This window comes from Schistocerca serialis, chromosome 6 (assembly GCF_023864345.2).
Source record: "Schistocerca serialis cubense isolate TAMUIC-IGC-003099 chromosome 6, iqSchSeri2.2, whole genome shotgun sequence".
NCBI lineage: Eukaryota > Metazoa > Arthropoda > Insecta > Orthoptera > Acrididae > Schistocerca > Schistocerca serialis.
The window spans coordinates 662672519-662690169 of NC_064643.1; positions in this window are offsets into that span (position 1 = coordinate 662672519).

Here is a 17651-nt window from a genome sequence, read left to right on the forward strand (position 1 = left end):
TGCTCTCATACACAGAACACATTTATTAAACATCATGTAGCGTGGAAGTAAAATATGATCAGTGCAATAAATGAGAAAGAACGAGAAGTTGGGTGGCATTGGTATGTAGTGACAGAAACCAAAGTTAAGAATTTAGTGAAGATGTAAAGTAAGCTGTGAGGATGCATTCCATAGGAGGTGGGTTTTATCGGTGAGAAGTATATGAGGAGATAACTTTTTGCTCAGTTCGCATCTCTCTTACTGTCGACAACTTGTCAGTCGAAGGGCGCCATACCGGGTGGTGAGGAGGGAGCTCGCCAACTGACCGACCGCTCACCCTTCCCCCCACTCCCCGCCGTAGCTCTCAGGGAAAGGTAAACATACAGCATATTAACGTCTTTCTATTTCGAGAAACTGATGATAAAAGTCAGTTTTAGCCAGGCCCTTAACAGTGTTCGAAATTCGTGCAATATAGTCGCAATATAGGGGATAGAGCGGTGTTTCTTATTCCAAAATATAAAAAGTGTTTCACACATCGCGGTTTATCTCCCCCCCACCACCACAGTCTAACGCATCGTCACCACTGTGTCGTTACAGTACTCACCATCTACGACTGACTGTATCTTCTTAACTACTGTAACTGCAGATAACGTAGGTAATGTTCTTGTTGTGGTCTTCAGTCCTGAGATTGGTTTGATGCAGCTCTCCATGCTACTCTATCCTGTGGAAGCTTCTTCATCTCCCAGTACTTACTGCAGCCTACATCCTTCTGAATCTGCTTAGTGTATTCATCACTTGGTCTCCCTCTACGATTTTTACCCTCTACGCTTCCTTCCAGTACTAAATTGGTCAGCCATTAATGCCTCAGAACATGTCCTACCAACCGATTCCTTCTTCTGGTCCAGTTGTGCCACAAACTCCTCTTCTCCCCAGTTCTATTCAATACCACCTCATTAGTTATGTGATCTACCCATATAATCTTCTGCATTCTTCTGTAGCACCACATTTCGAAAACTTCTATTCTCTTCTTGTCTAAACAATTTATGTTTCCATGTTTCACTTCCATACATGGCTACACACCATACAATACTTTCAGAAACGACATCCTGACACTTAGATCTATACTCGATGTTAAGAAATTTCTCTTCTTCAGAAACGCTTTCCTTGCCATTGCTAGTCTACATTTTATATCCTCTCTACTTCGACCATCGTCAGTTAGTTTGCTCCCCAAATAGCAAAACTCCTTTACTACTTTAAGTGTCTCATTTCCTAATTCAATTCCCTCAGCATCACCCGACTTAATTCGACTACATTCCATTATCCTTGTTTTGCTTTTGTTGATCTTCATCTTATACCCTCCTTTCAAGACACTGTCAATTCCTTTCAACTGCTCTTCCACGTCCTTTGCAGTCTCTGACAGAATTAGGAAATGATACCTGGAAAATACTGGAAAATGCAGTATTTCCACAGGACTACTTACTCTGCCTCCAATACCAAGGGATTCTCAGAACTACTGCAGCTGATTAAAAGGTTTGATTATCTCACTTTCACACGTATGTTATTAGTATAGTCCGAAACTTTATGCCAAAAATGTAAAGGCAGGTAGAGGCGACCGAAGTAATCAGGTGTTGTGTAGGAATGTGTGTGCAGTAATGCCGCCTTGAGCCGGTAGATAGCGCTGGGGACTGCGGTGTATAAAAGCGCTTCGCTAGCTGGATTCGTCATTTCCCGCATGGATCTCGAGCAGCATGCGAAGTTTCACCAGTGCAGAGTTGGCCGATATGCATTACACATATGGGGCTGCGCAAGGACGTATATTAGCTGCACAAATGATGTACAGGGAGCTATTCCCGGATAGGAAGCAGCCGGATCGCCGAACATTCGAGCCTCTTCATCTGAATTTACGGACGAGTAGAGAACAATTATTCGTCTTGCTCGAGAGCTGTAGGATGTGCGGTGTGCGATGGGTGTGAGCCATCAAAGGGCTTAGAGGTCTGAATGCATCCGTATCATTTACAGAGAGTGCAAGCTGTGATCCTGACGATTATCTTCCACGTCTCAACTTCGCTCGTTGTTACCTAGGAGACTGCAGCTAATGAAACCTTCGCTGCAGATGTTTAAATTACTGATGAGTCTATCTTTATGTGGTTCGGTATGCTGAAAAGTTATAATTATCACCTGTGCGCTGATGGCAACCCACTTGTCACAAGAGCACACACCCATCAAGAAAGGTTTTCATTGATGTTTGGGTAGACATTGCGCACAAAGACGGTACCTAGTCTTTTAACTGGCCATAGAGGTCTTACGTGAACATTTGGGCGATGTTACTCTAGCTGACAAATTTTGTTGCAGCACCATTTAGCCCCAGGAAACGCCGGAATCGCCTGGACGTTGTCTACGGCCAATTCCATGGTGCCCGCGTGCTCTTGACTTAACCTGCGTGAAGTTTTTTCTTGTGGGATCCTTTGAAGAGCATGGTGTACCAGAGTTCCGTCACATCTGAAGAAGATCTAGATGATGGCGTGTCTGTTGCTGCTGGACTTGTGATCAACATGCCTGACGCCTTTTCTAATGTACCCTGATCCATGCGCCGTCGCTGTGAATCATGTATCGTTGTAGCTGGCCGCTCTTTCCAGCACCTCTTGTAAACTATTAACAAATATTTGATGTCATTTGTTTCTACATGCCTTTTCAATTTCCAGTGATTCATGCTGCTGTACAAGCTATCGCTTTAATGTTACCGCACACACACACACACACACACACACACACACACACACACACACACACACACAGTCCTATACGAAAGCTGATTATTTCGGCCCCTCTGCCTGCCTTTACATTTTTTGCTTATAGTTTACGACCACCCTCTTTATTCAAAGTAAATGCTTAACAGTGCTTTTCAGTGTCTGAGGGACTTTGACAAACATTTTTACTAACGATGAGGAAGATAAAATATTAAAATGAGACGAAACCGTGATGTTAAAAATGTTCCATAATAAACTTTACGTAGATCACACAATTTTGCCTGTTGAGAGTACGAAAGAAGAAACTGCGAGAAAGATTAACGAATGCAACAAGAAGACTGACTTTACCATTGAGACTGAAACTGATGGCAGTTTACAATTCCTCTGTTCGAATATTAGACGACTGAGATTTATGTTTGCATTTGAAGTTTATAGGAAGCAACAACAACCGATCTTATAATTTCTAGTGAGTCACATCAAAGGGCTGACAAAGCGGCTGCTTTTGGAGTTTGCTGCACAGGGCACTCAATGTACGAATGGGGATGCAAGATAAAGAGAGAGAATTGAACGTCAATCGCAAGATAGCGGTTAGCAATGACTATAACAGAGACATCATTGAGAGCTTACTGCGTAATACTAATAACAAAAGAAACAAGGAATGAACTAAAGAAAAGTAATGTTGGCCAATGCCACGAAACGGGAGAGTCTTAACAGTACATTTCGAACATTATTAAGTTTAATGGTGTCGAAGTAGCATACCAGACAATTTAATGACGTATTGGCTGAAACATGATGTTGATGAAAAGATGGAAGAATATGAATGTCGGGTCGGGGGTACACGAAATACAGTGCTCGTCCTGTGATGCAAAATGAACTGAGAAGTCAGGAAGAACATTTCCCACAAAGCACACAGAGATGCTTTCACGCTGATGAATTATGACAATACAGCAGGAGCAAAACTTGTGTACGAAACATGTCACTCTTTAAGGGGTATATAACACGCCATGGACATCCTGCGTATGGAAAAGAGAAGTATAAAACGTCGACTTGCTGCACGAATGAGGAATAGCCGTTCTTAAGGTTCAAAAGAAATGACAAGAGACTGAAAATTTTTGCAGATTTCAAAATGTATTTTAATGCAGATGAGTAGTTATAATATTTTTTAATCTATTGAAATAACAACCAGACGTTGAGAAAATAATATTTTGGAAAGTATAAACGCAAGCAGTCCATGGACAGTTGTTCCGCCGGCAGAGATTTCACGTCACTACCTTTGGGCGCCAGAAGAAGCGTCAAGCCAATGCTCTTGATACCTGTCGCTGAGGTCGAGGATAAACACTGCTGCAAGTTTCCGCTATTTGAAGTATGAGTATTTTATGTAAGATGATTACCCATAGTCCAATGTGTTTCATTTTACTATATTCCAGTTTATTTTATTTAATGAACACCACTAACTAACTGTCAACAACCTGATGATAAATGCATTGGCATTTGCTGAACTGTATCAAGTGGTATTAAACTGATCGAGTGCAAATAGTTATTAAAGTGTAACAAGTAATACCTATTGATAGAAATTCCAGATTAATTAATTGTCCAATATTATCAACTAAATTCAGTTTAATTAATTGGCCAATAGTATATTTGCTTTGCGGTTAAAGTGATAATATCATTGATTAATCAGAAAAATTATAAAAGGGTAACAGAACCAAATTCAAGCCCTTTCTCTCTGTGAAATAGCATTATCACTAATGAGGAAACTGAAAGTTCAGAACATCTTGTTTTTACATGTCGACTTAATTTTTCTTCGCCGGTTGTAAAACTATAAATTTATCTTTATTTTTCCTATTTCGCTTGTCATACATTTTAGAATTTGTGTCCTTTATAATGGCATTACGTAAGCATAGAATTTAGACACATTATATATCTGTGCATTAATATAAAATGATTAACCAACTTTCCTGTAGATCGTCCACCATAATAAGACAGCATTACTCGTTGCCTCGGGAGTGCCTGTGGTCCACAACACCGTGCTACAAGCGACAAAGGAATCATTAAAGGACCTGGACCAGACGTCGTACTACTACACTTATTACAGATTAGATAAGGATAGCGAGACTGAGTTAAGAGTGACAGTGACACATGCACTGCAAAAATCTGATTACATTTTGAAGTATTCCGAAATTCGATAGTTGGACTCGAAAATCTACACCACTACCAGAAAATTCATGGCCTAAAAACGATTTCTACAAACTACCGTTAAGAATTTACACAAAGACAAAATGGGTTAGTTGTTCAAAGCTGTGTCGTGACATCAAAATCAGATCATTTAAAATTTTCATATATACAAACTCGGCTTATCACATTTCTAACCCAGTCGTCCAGCTACTTATTATTCCCACATTCTTACACGGAACCTCCGGACACCAACCACGTCTCCCCTCACCAAAACGAATTCCTCGCCTGCAAAATGCCTGATAGCTCTTCAGAATCTCACGCCCAAACACAGGAGATCACTTACAATTTCTTGTAAACTTCCCAACTAGCTGAGTATCCTCAACGAAAAAGTCGATTACAGCCTGCAGACATTAAACATGTGAAAATCCGCTACACATACTCTGGTAAGGCAAAACATTATGACCCCTGCCCACAGAGACGTTGGATGCCACCTGGTGACGTTGCAGGCACGTGACGCGGACACTGACGGGGATCACCCTAGCGAAGATATGGGCTATAAACGGGGAAATCCATTACATATGCTACTTCGACAAAGGTCAGATTATTATCACGCAGTGTCCGTGAATGGGTCTCCCGAAAACATCGAAGTTTGTCGAATGTTTGCTTGCTGCTATCGTCAGCATCAACGGAAAGAGGTAGAAGGTCAGTAAAACTACCTCTAGGCGCTAAATGGTCGGACGTCCATGATCTTCACAGACAGCGGTGTTCTGAGGCTTTTCTGCTCGGTAAAGTAGAATAGGTGGTGGTCTGTGGCATCTCAGCCGAAAGAGCACAGTGGTGGTGCACCCACAAGTGTTTCGGAGGACATCTTTCATCGTACTTTGTTGAACATATAGCTCCGCAGCAATCCACTCCTACTACGTTTTTACATGTTGAGCCAATGACATCGTCATTTACGACTGCGGTTTCAACCGTAGATCAATGGAAACCTGTCGGCTCTTCGGGTGAATCACATTTTTGATGCACTAAGCCAATGGCCGTCTCAACATCCGGCGACAAGGAGGTGAACGGCGGCTCGAAACGTGTAGTGCGACGCAGATGCTCCCTGGTGGGAGCATTATCATGCTACGGAACACATTCCCCTGCGCTTGCGTGCGGCCTGTGGTAGTAATCGAAGGCGTGCTGATAGCTGCAAACCACCTGCATCCCTTGATACTTGTTATATCTGCTTCAGCAATATAATTGTCCGTGTCTCGGAACGACAACTGGGCTACAGTAGTTTGAGGAGCATTATCGTGAACTCACTCTGATGTGTCGGCAATCGAATCCCCTGATATAAATCCTATGGAACCCCTCTCGTTCGCTATAGGGTACTATCATCACGTAAGCAAACCAGCGTCCGGTTATTTGAACGAATTACACGACCTGAGCCTATGCATCTAATTCTGCATGACTACATACCTTCGCCGGCCGCGGTGGTCTAGCGGTTGTAGGCGCTCAGTCCGGAGCCGCGCGACTGCTACGGTCGCAGGTTCGAATCCTGCCTCGGGCATGGATGTGTGTGATGTCCTTAGGTTAGTTAGGTTTAAGTAGTTCTAAGTTCTAGGCGACTGATGACCACAGATGTTAAGTCCCATAGTGCTCAGAGCCATTTGAACCATTTGAAGTACATACCTTCACAAACCTCTCAACTAGCTGCTGGATGGCTCGTACGCAGACCCATTGATGTATTTCGTTCCAAAAACGGCAAACACGGTATTAAACAGGTGCTCATGATGTTTTGGCTTATCAGCGTAGCTAGTTCTTCAGAAGAGTCACAAATTGACTTTTGAACACAGGAGAGCCTATGCTCTGCGAGCCTGAAGTAACTCGTCAAACTGTTCAATTATTCAGCGAACCGTGTGTCAGTATTAGAACTGTTGGGTTTCGTTGGTCCTCCATTAGTGCTGCTCAGCTACATACAAAATCCAGCCAGGATTTCTCACAGATATAGATGAGATGCGATCAAATACGCTACTGGCCATTAACACTGCTACACCAAGAAGAAATGCAGATTATAAACTGGTATTGGACAAATATATTATACCAGAACTGACACATGATTACATTTTCACGCAATTTGGGTCCATAGAACCTGAGAAATCAGTACCCAGAATAACAACATCTTGCCGTAACAACGGCCTTGATACGTTTGGGCATTGAGTCAAACAGAGCTTGGATGGTGTGTACAGGTACAGTTGCCTATGCAGCTTCAACACGATACCACAGTTCAACAAGAGTAGTGACTGGCATATTGTGACGAGTCAGTTGCTCGGCCACCATTGACCAGACGTTTTCAATTGGTGAGAGATCTGGAGAATGTGGTGGAAAGGGCAGCAGTCGAACATTTTCTGTATTCAGAAAGGCCCGTACAGGACCTGCAACATACGGTCGTGCATGATCCTGCTGAAATGTAGGGTTTCGCAGCCATCGAATGAAGCGTCGTAACACATATGAAATGTAACGTCCACTGATCAAAGTGCCGTCAATGCAGACAAGAGATGACCGAGACGTGTAACCAATGGCACCCCATACCATCACGCCGGTTGATACGACAGTATGGCGATCACGAATACACGCTTCCAACGTGGGTTCACCGTGATGTCGCCAAACACGGATGCGACCCTCATGATATTGTAAACAGAACCTGGATTCATCCGAAAAAATGACGTTTTGCCATTCGTGCACCCAGCTTCGTCGTAGAGTACACAATCGCAGGCGCTCCTGTCTGTGACGCAGCGTCAAGTGTAACCGCAGCCATGGTCGTTGAGCTGATAGACCATGCTGCTGCTAACGACGTCGAACTGTTCGTGCAGATGGTTGTTGTCTTGCAAACGTCCCCATCTGTTGACTCAGGGATCGAGACGTGGCTACACGATCCGTTACAGCCATGCGGATAAGATGCCTCTCATCTCGGCTGCTAGTGATACGAGGCCTTTGGGATCCAGCACGGCGCTCCGTATTACCCTACTGGACCCACCGATTCCATGTTCTGCAAACAGTCATTGGATCTCGAACAACGCTAGCAGCAACGTCGTGATACGAAAAACAACTACAAACACTTAATCGTGGAAAGGCTCCTCCACCTGATGAGACATCTGTAATACTCTACAGAAATTACGTGATATACTGTGCTGCCTTTCTAGCAGTAATTTATCTGAGGTCCTTGGAGTAACAAAGGTTGTCTCAGCTGCAGGAAGATTCACATTATTTTAGGATTATATCTCTGACGTCAGTCTGTGATAGTATAATACAGGCTGCAGTTACGGATTGCGAACGCAGCAGGATACGATATTTTACCAAACGGATATCTTCAACTTTGTGTATCGGTGGAATGATTGCCTAAATCCAATCTCTTACTGTTTTTTGAGAGCTCATCTCGGTTACTAATATGCGACTTTCCTGACGTTTACTTACAACCCGTGATTCACTTCTGCGTAAACAAGCATTGGAACTGCAATCGTGTTATAAAATTTCAGTATTGCTCCTTTCTTCATTATATTTTTTTGTCAGATACTTATAGTGCACGTATATACCCTCAAATTGCTAATTTCTTCTCAGTGTTTTCTTCAAACACATATGTGACGTTACAAACTTTACTTACTTTACTTTACTTTACATGTGGCAAGGGCCTTATCGACCATACACCTGCTCTATGAGCCTCTTCCACTCCTGTCTGTCCATTGCGCTGTTTCTCCTGTTGCTGTTGCTGTTCGTCCTAGTTGTGCTCCCGAATGTTATCCCGCCATCTGACTCTGGGTCTTCCTCTTCCTCTCTTTCCTTCTATTGCTTCAAATGGTTCAAATGGCTCTGAGCACTATGGGACTTAACATCTGACGTCATCAGTCCCCTAGAGCTTAGAACTACTTAAACCTAACTAACCTAAGGACATCACACACATCCATGCCAGAGGCAGGATTCGAACCTGCGACCGTAGCAGTCGCGCGGTTCCAGACTGTAGCGCCTAGAACCGCTCGGCCACACCGGCCGGCGTTCCTTCTATTGTTCTGCTGAATGCCATTGTAGGTAGTCTATTCTATGTCATTCTTGCTATATGGCCTGCCCAATTCAACCTTCTCCTCTTGAGCTCTTCGACGATGTTACGGTGTTTGTACAGCCCTCTTAATTCTTAATTTCTTCTTATTCTCCATTCCATGTTATTTTCGTCGTGTACAGGTTCAAAAATTTTCATTGGTACTTTTCTTTCGAATATTAACAGTTTTTCTTCATTTTTCATTCTAAATATTGATGTTTCATATCCATATAGCATCACATGTATAATGGTCGACTGATGTAAGCAGGTTTTGAAGTTACTGCTAAGTGATGTTTTTCTTAGAATTTTGATGTAACTAAAAAGTGTCTTGTTTGCTGTTGCTAAACGGGCATCTATTTCTATATCTGTTCTGTTGTTATTACTAAAAATACTTCCTAGGTACTTGAAGTGGTTAACAGTCTTGAAATTGAGTCCATCTACAGTCAGAGGTGCATCTTTTCTGGTTTTCTTACTTATGGGCAGGTATTCTGTCTTTTCTTCATTAACATGTAATCCTGTTTTCTCAGCAATTTTGCAGTAATTTTGAATCATTCTGATTAAATCTCTTTTGGAACGTTACAAACCTTAACAATTAAAATGTTTGACCTTTCTATTGTTCTAGTGATAATCACAGTTTTTGCCTACAAGACATTTTCCTTTAAAAACGAATAATTTTGTCCTCTTTTCTTGAAATTCCAAACGATTGTCTGCTCTAATCTAACCTAATAGTGTATTACACATCGTATGGCTACATTATTCTCCGTCAGCAGTGTGGAGTGGCCTGCATGTACAAGGAAAGTCAACGGAAATTTCTGTTAGTCTTAATTATCCGTTAAACATCTCCTTTCTTCTATCAAATACATCATCTAAATAAAAGTTAAAAGAGGTGAATGGATTGGTGCACCTTTGTCTACATCGTTTATGTGTCGCTACAGGCTGAGTTAAAGTATCCTATATGTCAAATTAAAGTCGTGTTTTTGTTCAGACTTTTTAAAACGTTTATAATGTGTTAATACATTCTCCTTTTTTCATAATTCTCCATAGTTTCTTTCTTTCAACATTATCGTGTGCCTTAATAAAATCGATGAATGCTAAACGGGTTTACTTGTCCCACTTCCTTTGTTTTTGAAGTATTTGTTTAATTTTGAATACTTCATGTGTGGTAGATCTGTTCCTCCGAAAGACCACTAGTTCACTGCCTCAGTTAAAACCGTTAACATCTTTTTCATTATTTTTGCATAAACTCCTTATGTATTGTCCAGTAAGCTCATTCCTCTATAATCCTCGCCGTCATTGTGGTATCGTATTAAGAAAATTGTCATATTACCTTTGTTTCCGTCCATGCTTCTGGATCAGTTTCATTTCTCCATCACATATTAACGAAATTTAGCAATCCCTGTAGTGGTATGATGTATTAATTTTTTGGCAGTTCAGCGTTTATTTCATCCGGAAAAGGAGCTTCTACTGCTTTATTCATATAAAAATCGTCTACATATCCTATATCACTTTCATTTGTTTTATTATCTGTGAATAATGTTGTTTCATACCAAAAGTACTTGTAATGTTCTGCTCATTTTGCTTGTCGGTTGTTATTTACTTGTGCAACATCTTTTTCTGTTTATTTGAGTACTTTCATTGCTTTAGAAGCCACAATTTTCGTTCCGCGAATATCGTGTTCTAGTCCTTATAAGCGTATACCAAGATTCCTGACGATGTCGTTTCAAGCTCGATTAGCTACATTTTTCTCTGGTTGGTATATCTGAAGATTCTCCTGTACGGTTTATTGAGATACATTAGCGTCTTTTTTCTTCTTCACAGTTTTATCTAATTCTGGTGTAAAAAGTTTTAACCGTTTCTTCCTTATTATCGTTTTCTTTCTTAACTGCAGTGTCCATAGTTTTAAAGTCTTTCTCTGTTTCTTCAGCTTCTTCTCTCTGCTCTAGTTCTTGATTAAGTCTACTCTGGTAGAGATCTCGTATGTGTATACTGAGCATCAACAAAATATTTAACTGGCATTTGCATTGCAATAACATTATTCCCAAAGAAATTTTAGTCAGATACACCTGAATTGTATAAAATTGTTTCATGCTCAAAATAACTGACGCCAATAGTACAGTTTTTCTGACAATTACACAAGCTGGATTTGCTTTTACATGTGACATGTTTAAAACAAACAGTGTGAACAAAATAGGATGTCAGAAGTAAGTTTGAAAGTGGTAGGGATAGTAGCAAATCTGTAAAGGGCAATTCTAATTCTCAAATAAGATATAGAGGGTGTCGGTAAAGTGAAACAAGGGAAGACATGAATTTCTGTTCAGCTCTATATAGGGTAGGATCAACAACGGTTGAAAATGTTATAAAGGGGAGTAGGTAAGGCAGAGAGTGGGTTACTGTGAACAGTTCAGTGGTAAGGTTTTTCTCATCGGAATCGAGAGCAAACCAACACCGATGACATTAGCTTAGGTACACATGCCGACGTAGCGAGCAGAAGATAAAGAGGTAGACTAAGTGTATGAGGATACTGAACGAATAGTTCCGAGTGTTGAAAAGGAGATGAAAATCTACTACTCATGAGAGATCAGAATGCGGTTTAGAGTAACAAGTAAAAGAAAGGATTACGGAAGAATATATATTTGGTAGTAGAAATGAGAGTGGAAAAATATTGATTCCGGTCTGCAATAAATTTCAGCTGGTATAGGGAATACTGTGTTAAAGAAGCACAAAATGTGAAGAAGTATACTTGGAAAAGCCGGGAGATACGGAAAGCTTTCAGTCAGATCCCATCTTCGTGAGGCAGAGATTTGGAAATCAGATATTGCTTAGTAATGTGTACCTATCAGCAGATATGGACTCAGTGTGTGTCAAATTTAGTAACGAGGTACATTAGAATGGGAGGAAGAACCAGTGCCAGAGAAGTGGGACACGGAGATACTAAGTATTAAAGAGATTCATTTGAAGTTCTCTGAGGCCGTAGATACTGCGATAATGATTAGCTTCGTATGCATGTCAGTAGAAGAGATATTGCCACCTCTAAAAAGAGTAATCGTAGAAGTTGTAAAAGAAAGCTTGAATGTCAAGAAGGTAACTGAAAGGAAACCGTGGGTAACAGAAGAAGTAGTTGAAAAGATAGATGAAAGAAGAAAATAAAAAAAATGTTAAGAAAAATTCACTAATATATAGATACATGAACGTTATGAGTGAAGCAAATATGCAGTGCAGAGAAGGTAAGGTACAATGGTTCAATGAAAAACGTGAAAAAAGTCGAAAAGGGAGTGGTTGTCGGAAGGACTGACTCAGTTTATGGAAAAGTCAAAATAACGTTTGGTGAAATTTAAAGCAAAGAGATTTACATTAAGAGTGTAATGGGAATTCCAATGTTAAATGCAGAGGAGGGAGCGACTATGTGGAAAGAGCACACTGAGGGCCTCTATGAGGCACACGACTTGTCTGATAACGTTATAAACAAGAAAGAATGGATAAGGGATTCAGTATTAGAGAGAGAATTTAAAAGATCTTTGGAAGTGGTGGATAACATTCAAGCAAAATTTCTAAAATCATTATTGGAAGTGGCTACAAAACGACTATACATGGTCGTGTGCAAAATACATGAGACTGTATGAATATCATCAGACTTTTGGTAAAAAAATCATCCACCTGCTCAAACGCCCAAGCATCAAAGTTCGTGGACGGACTAATATAGAGAAGAATAGAACACAAAATTGAGGATCGGTTAGAAGACTCTCATTTTGGTTTATGAACGGCAAGGTCAGCGGAGAGGTAGTTTTCATGTAGCAGCTGGTACTGGAAGCAGGACGAAAGAAAAAGTAGTAAAATAAAGACACGTTCATAGCAACTGCAGAGATCTACATCTTGAGATATACATCAACTGAACTGATATTTAAGATAAATTTAATTTGTTGTTCGGTTTCAGCTGCACAATTTGAAGTGGATTACATGTTGCTTCCACTCAGTATCTTCGGCAGATCTAAAACAAAGTAAAACTAAATATTTACAATTGTAATATTTTAGAGTAAGTAGAAGAGAGGAGAATTGTACATAAATGTAGAGTTAACCTAAATGGTGGCCTCAGCAACGTATTTTTATTTACTCAGAACCACATATCAGAGTACTGTGTTTTGCATATGTGTTCACTGTGTTAAACAGATGTACGCTGGAGTCGGGGAAGGAGGGAGGAATCGAAGGGGCACAGCATGTGGAGTGAGGCAGATTGGCGGAGGGGAAAGGAAGCAGTGAGCGGGTCGTGCTAAAATTACACAACGCCTAATTCTGTAAAGTCTCTTTAAAGTACTAGCAGTATAGAACAATGGGTATGTAAAATATAAACGGCATAAAATAGTAAAATTTTAAAATGGAGCGAGGAGCATAGATAGCTGCCAAATAAGGCAACGGGGGGGTGGGGGGTGGGGGGGGGGGAGGGGATGATTTTGGGGGATAGTGGCAGCGATGCTATTGGTCAAACAGGAGAAGGTCTTATACGAAAATTGCAAAAATTAAATTACATCAAATCTTTCTTTTAGATTACGAGAAAAGATGCTTAAAATTGTAGAAGGGCATAAAATAGTCCCCGAAGTTGAAATACGATAGCGAAAAATGAAATAGTATTTTAGGATTTTCCAATTGTGAAACTTTGTAAATATGAAAATAGGAACTACCTTTTTTCGCTAAAATATTAAAAGTACAGGCTATAACAGTGGATGTATAATCAATGGAAGATATAAAGGTCTTAAAATTAAAGATGTAGGATCATGTAAATATCCTAAAACTGCATGAAGTGTCATTACATTGCATATTTTTTTATGAGAAAGACATTGGAAGCATACACCGTAAAGGCTTTAAAAATCAATTGTAATAGGGGAAGTTTGTGTGGCTGGTTGGTTGGTTGATTTGGGAAGGATGGGGAAGAAATTCGGCAGTGCCCATCACGGCAATTTTTTCTGAAGCGATTTAGAGACATCAGGGAAAACGTAAAATAGGCTGGCCGGAACCGAGTTCGAACCGTCGTACTACCGAAAGTGAGTCGAGTGTACTAACCACTGCGCCAATTCGCTCGGTTTCTGTGCAGGTACTAATGTCGCGAAGAGCAGGGCATGACTATTACATTTCACTGCATTGGTTCTACTTGTGGCCGTTGTAAGGCGCGAATTTTTACAGTACCGGTACTTACGGAAGCCAATCTGCACACCGTCCTGCTGGTACGACGGTGAATGAGCTGATGTGACGTCTGTGTTTGTTCTTGGTGAGTGGGCTTGTTGATCATACGTGCGACGTGTTCTGGGTGAACTTGGATAGAGGCTTTCAAAAGTCTAAAAAATGCACTGTTAAAAAAATCGTCTTCTGATTTAATTTGTTGCCGGGTTCCTGCAGACGGTGTGTAAAAATATCCATTTCTTCCAGCATTATGAGGAGATCTTCCTTAGGTTCACTGGGCAGCACTTCCGGAAGCGTATCCATAGTTGCAACATGCTTCGACGGATAAAAATGCTCACCAAACGGTGTTCTATCACTGCGGATTGCAGAGTGCTTTCTGTGTTGCCCGTCTGACCTACGTAAAGATTTGGACATTTTACACCCTTTAGTTTACACGAGTGTTGTCCAGAAAGTAAGTTTCCTTCGGTCGCGAAATGGAAACCACAGTGAAATCCAGAAATGTCTTATCTCCAACAGTTAGGTACATCTTCGTCTCCACATAGTCGCCGCTCCAACTTCGAAGTTCTATCTTAGTGACGTATCAACTTTCCAATATCTTCGACATAGAAAGCAGCCGCCTGTGCTTTCGTCCACCTATCTGCCACTGGTCTGCAGCTCGTTGTCTGTGGAAAAAATTTGTTTTCATAGCCATCAGTTCTTGTGAGCCGAGATGAGACTCAAGGGGAGCCAATTACTGACTGTATTGTGGGTGATCAAACACGTCACATCGGTAACGCTGCAGGAGCGTCTTCATTGCCCCTGCAGTGTGCAGCCGAGAATCGGCATGAAGAAGGAACTGCTCGACAATAGTTTTATATGGGCTGCATGACAAGCGAAATCTCTAACCAAGCCCTCATAGTTGGCGGGAGACGCTATCCCCTACGCATCTCACTGTTCACGCAAAACTTTAAAGAGCGACGCCACACGATCGGCGGGCATATAGAGACACTGGCAAATACATCTGGGCTACCTTTTACCGGATTTTCCCAGTGGCGTCCTTTTCACGACCGATCGGAACTTACTTTCTGGACAACCCTCGTATACTCCTGCTGTCAGTAATTTAGAGGCTCTTCTATTCACACGGTGAACAGAAGAGCCTCTAAATGTCTGAAATCCATCCGTTTTCAGTCTGGGCATTTTTGTTATTTTCTGGTGCTCCTTTTCACTTGTTAAAGTGTTGCCTTTGATTCTACGCTGTGGTTTTCTTTTCATTTTCTGTAGTAAGTTAGTTAATGTTGAAACCTTATGGCAGTAGCTCATTGAACTTGCTATTTGACAGCCATTTCCTTTTCCCTCTTATGATCGCTTACTGGCAGTTTTGAAAACCTATTAATCTTGGATCGAAAATATGCTGTCTTTATTCTTTCAGGATACCAAGACCTGGAGTCAGTAATAACGCCTGTGTACGTCTGGTTTCTGTACATGCTAAATCTGCGTCAAACCTCCTCTCTTGTAATCGTAAGGTCGAGATAGTCAACTGCTCCTTAATTTTCGTGCTCAACCGTAACCCTAATTTTTGGGCGAATAATACTCCTTCTCTCCGCTATGTCATTAACACGGCTCTGCTCTCATTTAACTAACAGAATATCATCAGCCAAATAGCAGTAACAGTAATCACCTTTGCTGGCTGTTGCAAGGTTATTAATGAAAATTTGGTTTTGTAAATGACTAAGAGAAATCTCAGCCGAAATACCAGCCAGAGATTTTCCCATGGCTACCCTTCAGGTTGGGAGTATATCTTGGCATTAAACGTGAAATAGTTATTCCATAATGTCAGTTATAGAAGATCCATTAATTCAACTATTTCTCCTGTAGCCAGGTTGTCCCAAATTATCTCTAATGTCCGTGGACTAGCACATTAGTATGCAAATTCAACACATGTAGGGATTCAAAGATGGAATCAGCTTGTATGACTGTATCCTTAATTATGTCCGCAAACTCGTACGTATTTTTTAAACTTTGCTGTTCGTAAAATGTGTATAGCGTTTTCAACCTTTGTGCTAGCGTTGCATTTGTAGGGGCATTAGGACTCTGTCTCGTGCTGGATATAACCATAACGGATTTGTTCTTTTTATGAAGTTTGACCTTTGTGAGCGCGTCTCGCGTTTGCTGTTTTATGACAATATGTAGCTTTTTCCCAGTCAGAATACAGAATATCAGAGTTTCTAATTTCGCGTTTCAGTTGTGCATGTAACTTTTTTGTAGGATCTCTAGTCACTTCGTTAATCCCATCTTCAGAGGAATCTTTTTCGATATTACTGACATAGTTTTCGTCACACATAAGGAACACAGTGCTGACATTTCTGCCCACGTGCTTACGAATTATGTCTCTTTAAGTTCTTCTTCAAGTTACCTATAATCCTAGTTTTCTTATTACGGCTATCTTTTGACTGGAACTTTGTTTTTAGTGCATTGTGACTTAAACAGCTAGGTCATTATGTTTAAGTGTTCCCTGTAGCTTTACTTCCTGTACATTGGTGATTTCATAACTTATATTTACACTTTTTGTGGTGTTATCCTATTTTTAAGAAGTTTCAAATATTTAATGACACCTCTTCCATTCTAGGCCATCTACATAAATCCACTTCTGTAATTTTGAGGTCTTAATGTCTATCAGTATTCATACACCATTGTCCTACTTCTATAGTATTAATATTTTAATTAAAGAGTTATACAATTTTTTTACTTAACAATTTCATTGTTTCATTCTTTGAACATCTTAAGATACTAACTCCGTTTCCTCTACTTTACTGTCACGTTCATAACCAATTATTCTATTCCTTTGTACAGTTTTCGCACCTTTTCTGGCATTTCAACAAAAAGTCTTTTACCTAATTGGCTTTTTGCAATTTTAATGTAATAGCCAATCTTACTCAACCTATAGCATCCCTGCCCCCACCCGCTTCTATCAGTCTCCCTTGCTGTATATTATAATTCTGCTATTTAATGCCGCGCGGAGTGGTCGTGTGGTTTGAGGCGCCATGTCACGGGTTGCGCGGACCCTCCTGCTGGAAGTTCGAGTCCTCCCTGGTGCATGGGTGTATGTGTTATTCTCAGTTAAAGTTAGTTTAAGTAGTGTGTAAGTCTAGGGATGATGATCTCAGCAGTTTGGTCACTTAGGAATTCACATACATTTCAACTATTTGATGGTGTTTACATTTTACATGTTAATTGTCCTACCCTATCAGTATTTTAACAAGAATTCTTACATAAATATACGTTCTGTAGTTTTAGTGCTACCCCTCTTCTTAAATTCATGACAGCACCACGTCACACCACCTGTTTCCCTTTCCCTCCGTCAACCAACCTCACTCCATTTTCCCTTCTCCCTCCACCCCACCACGTTCCACGTCCTCCCCTACCATGAACGTATGACTACTAAAAAATTTGAGCATACCTCCGAAACACAGTACTTTGATATGTGTTTCTGAGTAGAACAGATGAGTTGCTGATACTGCTACCTCGTAAAT